Raw genomic sequence first — 10,000 nt, 5'->3', positions numbered from 1 at the left:
GAGGAGAGAAAGGAGGAGAGAGGAGAGAGCGAGGATGATGACTGGGGGAGAAATCCATTGAAATGAAAGAGAGAAGAGAGGTGTCAGCATTAGTAGTTAATCCACTGCAGTGAGAATGCTCTATCTGCTCCGGCCTCGAGGCTCCAGCAGTTAGGACGACTGTAACACACGGTTAGGGAGACTGTAACACACACAGTTAGGATGACTGTAACATACATGGTTAAGGACGACTGTAACACACACGGTTAGGACGACTGTAACACACGGTTAGGGAGACTGTAACACACACGGTTAGGACGACTGTAACACACACGGTTAGGACGACTGTAACACACGGTTAGGGCGACTGTAACACACACAGTTAGGACGACTGTAACACACACGGTTAGGACGACTGTAACACACACGGTTAGGACGACTGTAACACACACAGTTAGGACGACTGTAACACACACAGTTAGGACGACTGTAACACACACAGTTAGGATGACTGTAACACACACAGGACGACTGTAACACACACGGTTAGGACGACTGTAACACACACGGATAGGACGACTGTAACACACACGGTTAGGACGACTGTAACACACACGGTTAGGACGACTGTAACACACACGGTTAAGGACGACTGTAACACACACGGTTAGGACGACTGTAACATACATGGTTAAGGACGACTGTAACACACACGGTTAGGACGACTGTAACACACACAGTTAGGACGACTGTAACACACACGGTTAGGACGACTGTAACACACACGGTTAAGGACGACTGTAACACACACGGTTAAGGACGACTGTAACACACACAGCACCGTATCACAGCAGATCCAAAGCAAATAAACAATGCATGACTTACCAGAAATAGGAAAGCCACACACAATATTCATGCTGAAGAGTCATCCATCCGTGTGACTGCAGTACAGCTGTGTTACCAATGTTATGTCACACTGTGTATACGTAGTGAACATGCTACCTCCATGAGTCCATGCTCACAAGATGCTCTTATAAATCCCATGAGTGGAGGCTGCTGCCAACGAGCTTCCCTCGCTATTCAAACACAACACAACACATTCACAATGTTATCTGTCCACGTTTCAAATTAAAAAGTGCCCCCGCCCTCCCCCGAGGGAGGGCCACGACACAAACACGCACACACAATGGGTGCATCTCCCTTCCCCTCTCTGTTTCTCTCCCACCCCTTTTCTCTCTCTCTCACCCACACACAGTCTGGATTTAGCTCGCACACTTAAAAAGGCTGCCTAAAGATAGAAGCAAGAAGATGAACAGGAGCCAGCCAGCGTCATGGCAACAACGTGCAGTGGCTCACAAACACTATTTGGACCAGGAAGTAAAAGTTAGCATCTGAATGATAGCTCCATCCCACGGCTAAACGAAGCTACATGCAACCGTCTGTGATGGAGATTCAACCCCTGCCCCTGACAGCTCCTACACGTTTACAGCAAGAGTGTCCTGGTTAGTGACTCATTAAGCATAATTTAGATCACATCCCTGTGTGTGCACCTATTTAATAATGCATGCAACAACAACAAAATCACAGAAAAGTTTTTCACACTTTTTCACATCAAAAGTAAATTTTTCAGGATTTCATTCATAACTGTAATCTACAGCAGTGGTTCTCAAATGGGGGTCCGCGGACCCCCAAAAAGATACATGTTACTTATTCCTTCTCAAACTACTTCCTACATGGTGCTAGTCTATCAAAATATCTTGGCTGTCATTGATTGTGTTGCATAGTGGTTTTCTGTACTGTTGACAAATTGTGATTTTTTTCAGTCACTTTGGACAAAACAAAAGCGTCTGCTAAATGACGTAATGTAAATGTAATGTAATAAAAAAAAATATATATACCGTATATACCGGTATATATTTTTTGCAAAATCTTCATAGTTCAACGAAAATAGTTTATTCTTTAAATCTAAAATGGTTCATGGATTACATTCTAATAACAAACCTATCAAATTAAAAGTCAAGCACGTTACCGTGGAAACAATTAAGCTTAGCCCAAAATCACAAATCAGAATGAGGGGGTCCCCGGTATATTTTCTATCTTGTAAGGGGTCCTTGGCTGAAAAACATTTGAGAACCTCTGATCTACAGTATGCTGATGTCAAGAAAGACTATCAAATTTCCACCCCGATTTCAACCAATCATATATCACGACATGGCAGCTGTCAATCAATCTTCATTCCGAGGAGAAAATTCTGAGCAGGCAAGATGGCCGCCTAGTGCCTGTAACCTGGGCAGAATTTCTAGCCCATAAATGTTAATATACTTGGCCAATAAGTAGGTAACATACAAAATAAAACTAATGTCTTCATTTAATGTAGAATGCAAAGGACATGTAACCGGTCATGTAAACTGGCATTCCAGGAATATATTTACTGCGGCTCTTTACCGCGGCTAGTTGACGCTCCAAGCCGACAGGCAGCACTCTTGCCTTGGCGTGTCCGCACGGAAGCAGCCAGCTGCTCGGTTCTATGTGGATCCCACTCGCGTAGGGGCAGAACACGCCATACAAGCGCCAGGATTGGCCAACGTGAACTCCAGTCCCCAGAACGGTCCAATCAAATCATCCACACGCTATGTCCCGCCTCACGGCCCTGTTCCAGTCAAAGCAATGTTTCTTTTCACTCGGATACGTCATCACAGACGCTGAGATGTCACTTCAGCTCGTCTTTAAATTTGCCTATTTACATCCGTTTCAAATGTTGTGATTAACTGAGTCAAAATTCATATTGAGTGTTTGTAAGTCATTAAAATGTGAATACATGTTTTAGCTGAACTACTACAGTAGGACATCATGGTACTCATGTTGCTCCACAGCAGTGAGTGATGTCAAATTGAGCCAGTCAAAGAAAACAACTAAAACACAGGCAGAATGACATGTAGTCATCTGGGCTTCAGCACAGGCAGAATGACGTGTAGTCAAATAGTGGTGTGTAGACAGTGTTGAGCAATGAGCAGCACCATGCATCTCAATTCTGCGGGTCTAGTTGTTGGACGCGGCCCCGGAAACCATCACTGCCCCGTCAGAACGTTTCAGAGAGTTCTGCATCCCCTTCCATTAGAATCCCCCGCGGGCCACTTCTACATCAAAGCACTGATTCTGAAATGTTTGAATCCACTTCACGAGTATTGCTACTGCAACTCAAGTTGATTTTTTGAACAGAAAATGTCTTGCTTCACTTTTCCAGACATACAGTACCAGCATACCAGCTCTATGGAAATGGTTTGGTGTTCCCCTTTCTATAGTGAAAAGACACACATTTGTCCACATCTGAAATGCTGGGTTCCCAATTCAGATTGAGGAACGGCCTGGGAAGACTGGACCACATTACCACCATAGCCACCATCTTCATGCATCGGATAACAAGGTGACCATTACCTTCTCAGCGCCACACTACCAGCTTCACGGTTCGTTAAGAGGTTATTTATGAAATTCATGGCTCCTATTCAATTAAAATCCATATTATCTCATGGCTAGTTGTCTATCCGCCAATCAATCAAACCCAATGTGGGCGTGTGTGTGTGTGTGCGTGTGTGTGCGCACAGTATATAGGCTCGTTAACATAAATCAGGCTAAGGGCCATGAAAGGCTGACAGAGAGCATGACCGGATCAATCTGTGTGTGTGTGTGTGTGTGTGTGTGTGTGTGTGTGTGTGTGTGTGTGTGCGTGCGTGCGTGCGTGCGTGCGTGCGTGCGTGCGTGTGTGTGTGTGTGTGTGTGCGTGCGCGTGTGTGTGCGTGTGTGTGTGTGTGTGTGTGTGTGTCTGTGTGTCTGTGTGTGTCTGTGTCTGTGTGTCTGTGTGTGTCTGTGTGTGTTTGACTCACTATGTTAACCTGCAGTGGTTCGGAACCGGGTCTTAACAGCCTCCTCCTGCAGCTACCAGGATCTCCAGACCGCAGTCGCACCGACGATGACGACTGACCCATATCTGTGTAAGAGAGAGAGAGAGAGAGACAGGTGCAGGCAGACGGTAAGACGGTCAGGCAGACAGATGAACAGAACCGACAGAGAAGAAGACCTTACAACACATCATCCACACTGGTCACATTTTGGGAAAATGACATTTGTTCCGTATCAGTGGAGGGCGCCAAGTACAAGTCAATGATTGCAACACAAAGCACAGCAGAGGCACGCGACTAAGGAATATTGCAAACTACTTGGTCATGCAAAAAGAGATGTAAAAAAAAAAGAGAGACAACGTTACCTGTTTGGGGCAGCAGCAGTGCCAACGCGCTGAGAGTGCTGGGAGGCAGAGGGAGGGAGCGGCACCGCTGGAGAGACGCCCGGAGCGGGGGCTCTAACGGTGACACTCCCAGGGGACGGGAGAGGGCCTGCAGGGTACTGAGTGGTTAGGACATACCCCCCACAGCACATCACACTGTGTGACCTCCTACCACGCCATACACAATTACATCAATGCACACGCACACACACACACACACGCATGCAAATGAACGCACGCACGCACGCACGCACGCACAAGGTCGACTGCACATGCTCCCCTGCCCTTCACGTGAAAATACATTTCTTCCTTACTGCCTTGTCCCATTTTTTTTGTTGCAGTGAATGAAAAGTATATGACATCCAGCCGGTCTATTCTGGTACAGTGGTCGCTGTGCTGTGCATGCCCTGCAGCAAGCCATGAGAGACTATACATCATGCCAAGCAGGCGCTCTCTCAGGTTCAAATGAACTGACTCTGAGTTAGGCCAACCAGAGGCAGAGCTTATGGGAGCGATGAGGCAGAAAATTGGCCAGAGAGAAAGAGATTGAGTGAGAGAGAAAAAGTGAGAGAGAGAGAGAGAGAGAGAGAGAGAGAGAGACAGAAACGGGGGAGGGAGAGAGAGAGAGAGAGAATGGGAGAGAGATGAGCTGAGGGAAAAGCAGCATCCAGAAATACAGGCCCTCTATAAATGGGCCAGAGCATGCATGCATTGTTGTAGCTAGCAGTGAGTGAGTATAAATACTGGGTTAGTACTGGCCTCGCCTTCAAAGTATGTAGCGTGTGTTTGATTCATTATAGGCTAGTCAGCAGAGACCGCGCTGGTCAGAGGATCTGCTCTCCTACTTTCATTCCTTCAACACCAGAATGAGATATATTTATGTCTATTGACTTTGTATAACTGCGTATGTGTGTTTGTTCATGCAATGCGTTTGATTTGGCGTCTTACTCTGTGGTGCAGCTCCGTGGCCTGTGTCTCCCTAGTAACACTGGTCTCTATGACAGAGCAGGGCCTGGAGCGAGCGGCCGGACCCCTCTGCACGATGGAGGCGGGCCTGCGTCTGGGCCGCCGGCACAGCGAGCCCCCCTCAGCATAGCGGCTGCAGAGATGTGGCTCCGGGACCGGGACGGGCCTCCACAGGTCCAGTACGGCCGAGGCGGGGCGAGGGCGGGCCCGCGGGGGCTTGTGAGGTACGGGGGTCTTTCCTGAGCTAGAGCCGGACAGGCTCGGGCTGGACTGTCCTACAGTGCAGCCTGCCGGACCTCCGGCCATCTGCTCACACAGCTGTGGTGGTGGGCACAGATACTCAGTAGCCTGGCCCATATTTATATGGGCAACAACACACCTGATATGTCAAAGGGGGGGGGGGGGGGTGGGGGATAACGTCCTCTCCAAAGATCCACCAAAATATACCTCATAATTCTGTTAAAAATGCTCTGCTAGCCATGAACTTTGCAATAAGCCACAATTTAACTGCAGTTAATTCATAGAGAAGGGGGGGGGAATGCAGGTTTACAATGTAAACAGATTATGGAGGAGGATTTTCTGGTGCCGTCATTTCTCCTAAATTGCTCTATGACTGTGCCCTGTCCCAAACAGCCTTTCCCACAGCTCCTGCCCCGGCATAATAAACCCCTATGAAAGCGTGCTGACTATAGAGATGCCATATCTCATGTTGTTATTGGCAGTTAGAAGGGGGCGGGGCTAACATGTCCTGACTGGTTGGTGTGTGAGGCCAGAGGCGAGATGAGTAATGGCTGGACTTGAGTGAGAAGGGAGGGGTGCCTTCAATGGAGTGCAGACGTCACCGCGCTCTCGGGGCTAGCGAGCCGCAGTCACACACATGGCCGGCCTGCTGGATGGGAAGCAGGCTTTCCTGGCCTGCTAAGCAGGAAAGGACAAACTCTTCTGGCCACCATTGTGACTACAGTGACACTATTTCCTCTTCTCACCAACAGATGGTGCAAAAGGATAAGTGTACAGTGCATCGCCCTCATTATAAGTGTGATATTTGGCATAGTATATGTGGCATAATTCAGTCTAGTTGTTTGTTGATGGTTTTAATAAGCAGAAGAATGGTTAAAACTGTTAAAACTGATGATGATATTTTGGCATGGCATTGACGATGTGAATGATGTGAACAAAGGCTGCAATGGAATGTGGTTAAGGCATAAATGTGGAAATGCTGTTCACTTTGAATAACAAATAACAATAGCAACACAATTTACTGAATTCATAAATATGTCAATTTTGATCAAATTCAGTGGCACATAATTAACGCAGCCCATTCAAATGCACATACCTTGAATATGTCCTCTGTGGAGTTTGATGCTGGTACACTATTGGTTAAGCTCTCTTTGTCTCCTGGCTGTGATTGGATGTTTGCTTCCTGTTTCTGGGGCGAGTCAGGTGGAGCATCTCTGGAATCCTGCTCATTTCCTGAGTGCCCTTCTACCTTTTCCTCTGGACAGAGACGCTGTAATGGATCTCTGTCAACCTCAATCTCAGCTTGTTCTTCTGTCTCTATCTTCAGAACTGGCTGGGTCACGTGGTTCTCTACTATGGCTGTGGACCTGTGGTTAGTCTGTCTGTCTATATGTTTGTCTGTAGCCTCTGAACTCAAACATTGAAGGCCATTGACACTGGGCGATCCTGGGCATGCCCTAAAGGCCTTAAGGACCACCTTGGTTGAACGAGCACCAGTCACAGGTGTCGGAGCCTCGCTCTCTAAGCTACTGGAGTGTGAGGACTTCAGGGTCGCCGGTGACGATGGGGCGGGTTGAGGTTTTGGTTGTCTGTGGAGAGTGAGGGACACACTGTGAACGCCGTCCAGAGCCTGGTGCGGTGCTTGCGGGGAACCTAGCGGAGTCCCCTCTCCCTCTGGAGGGGAGAAGGAGCGTGACGATGTCCGCCATTTTCTGGCACTCTCCGCGACGCTGTTGAAGAACTTGAACAGACCGCCAAAGTGTCCCTTGGCGTCCGGGTGTTTGGGGGGCACCGGCTGGAAGTCTCTGACAGACTCAAAGTCCACAGAGCCATAGTCAGAGTCCATGGTCTTGTCCAGAGTGTGAAGCTCCGACTCAAAGCTCCTCTCTGAGTAGACAGGGTTGGCCTTCCCCAGAATAGAGATCCTCCTCAGGTAGCTCCACACATCTGGACCCTTGTGTCTCCTCGCTCCCCCCGGGTGGGTCCGGGGGCTGTCCTTAACGGCAGGCTCTTCACAGCCTGCAGCTGAGTTGTTACAGCTGGTTGAGTTGCTGTGCCCTCTTTTCGTGTAGCAAGCTCTCTCTGATGATTTACAGCCATTCTGGGTCACAGCATCTCCCGGCGGGGCGGGCTGCTGGCTGTCTGTGGCAGCCGAGAGGTCAATGTCTTCGAACGAGCAGTCAAACTCAGCCGTGTAGCCGGCGTACGAGTGCCTCTTCCCGCGGTTTCTGAGCGTGGTGGCCCTGCTGGTCTGCAGAGGAGAGCCAAAGTCACTGCAGAAAGACTCCTCGTCCACCAAGGAGCTGCCGAACTTGGCAGTGGACAGTTTCCCCGTCTTGCCTCGGAACACAGCGGGCGATTTGAGCTTCTTGAAGGAGCGGACCTTGTCGGCAAACGAGAGTTTGGGGATGGACGCCTCCCCGGGGAGGATCATGGAGTGCGGCCGCCGCTCCAGCTCCGACGCCGCTCTCTTTCGGGTCAAGATCTTCCAGATGCCCCCTGTGGCGCGGGGCCTCCGGTTCACCTCCACCCTGTCCTTGACAGGGGTCAGAGGCGGGGCAGCCTGGGTCTCTCCCTGCCCCTCTGCAGGCCCAGGCGTGGTCTCCTGGATGTACACACTGCTGGTCGCATTCTCCACATCCAGGGAAACGTTAAACACTCGGTTGATAAACCCATTAGGGTTGTTGTTGCTCTCCGGGGCGGGGTTGTCTGTCTGTTCCATCCTCTCTCATGCTACAGTGTCAGCTATCAGCTCCAACGGCCATCATGTCTATCTCACACACACCTGCGGGAACAAAGCCATATTATTATACAGGAGGCTTGTTCTGCCTGAACTTGCTAGCTCAACTTCGCATCACTGATGACATCACTGATTATGTCATAGACATTGTGACATTATCAGTGATGTCACAATTGCACAAGTGTAACCAAAAACCACAATATCAGTGCCTATGACAGCATCAGTGATGTCATAAGATGAATTTTCTCTTATGACATCACTATGACATCAACAAACAGACAGACAGAGATTGCCCACTTGCCCCTTTTACATAGATAGATAGATAGATAGATAGATAGATAGATAGATAGATAGATAGATATATAGATAGATAGATAGATAGATAGATAGATAGATAGATAGATAGATAGATAGATAGATAGATAGATATAGATAGATAGATGCAGGTGTAATGGCGGCCAGGGGATAGTGGTGTGCAGTGAGGAAATCTCACTCCCTCAGATGTATTCATTCTATCCACAGACGTTATAGAGCCAATGGGTTTTAACTTCCTTGCTAGCGCGTCCGCCTCCCATACCGGACGTTCCGAGTTCAATCCCCAGCTGCGGGGGATGTTACACAACACGGGTTACACGGGCAGTCAGATGATGGCGACTAATGGATATTTATCACAACTCATGTCAGATGTAGTGTAGGCTTCTACAGTGATGCTGCTATGAGGGTCCTTTCACCAGGAGCCAGCAGCCACTCACAAACACCCACCGCACCCTTCCCTCTCATTGAGTCCAAATGATCCAAATTGATTATTGAGACACAGTCCCACATCCACCATTTAAACCTGGAGCCTGTGTTGTCATGGCAACACGCACTACAGAGATGTCTGCTTATTTCAGGCCTGCTCCGACTGTGACATCATCATGCTTCGGATAAGCTTCTTCTGAAGTTCTGAGGATTGAGGAAGATGCTAGACAAGTGTTAGGTCTACAAACTGTGTGTTAATTAACCCCATTTCATAATGATACCCTTTAATGTACAGAAGCAGGGTAGACTATAGGCCTAGTATAATATTTTGGGCCTCATATACTTCTTTGTTATTATTATATTATTCATGTAACTATGAGGATAATCACAGATGTGTTTCAAGATCAAGATAGCTCAGCTTTCTTCTAGCTAGAATATGACAATCTGTTTCTCTGTCTGATTTCTTTAGGGTAAATACTGAATAACTCCGAAAAGTATCATGTTTCATGTATACAGGGTCAGGGATAAGGACATCTCCAATTATAGACTATTTATCCATGTAGCCTATTTGAAGTATTTTGTGAATCTTGATAATATCTCGTATAGCCTACTACAAACAATTCAGTCATTCATAGGCTATTCAGGCTAGATGTTGTAATATCTAGAGTAAATCATAACTATTTTATTGGAAGTTGTTTACTGGAACCTTCACACTCTGTCAACTTGCTGTCAACAAGCTTATCAGTTCCCATCTATAGAGCCGACGGACATAACGTTATGCACGTTGCAGGTTGGTGACAGATGGATTCGTATTTATTCATTATAACGCTACATGCCGTTAATAAAAATGAACATGAATAGAGCTGGGAGCCTGATTCACACACCACATTGAGTTATGAAGGTGGTAACGATAGACTACGTAAGTTTCTTCGAACTTGAATAGCGATAGCGAACATTTTCAAACAGTCATTAATGGGTATAACGTTAGCTTACCAAGTTTTAGGCTGCCCGTCTTTAGATAGCATCATTCATTTTCTAACTATTTTAACAACACG

The sequence above is a fragment of the Poromitra crassiceps genome (genome assembly GCF_964638095.1).
Source record: "Poromitra crassiceps genome assembly, chromosome: 15".
Taxonomy (NCBI): Eukaryota; Metazoa; Chordata; class Actinopteri; order Beryciformes; family Melamphaidae; genus Poromitra; species Poromitra crassiceps.
The sequence above is the reverse complement of the archived record's forward strand: the minus strand, read 5'-3'. Positions refer to the sequence as shown.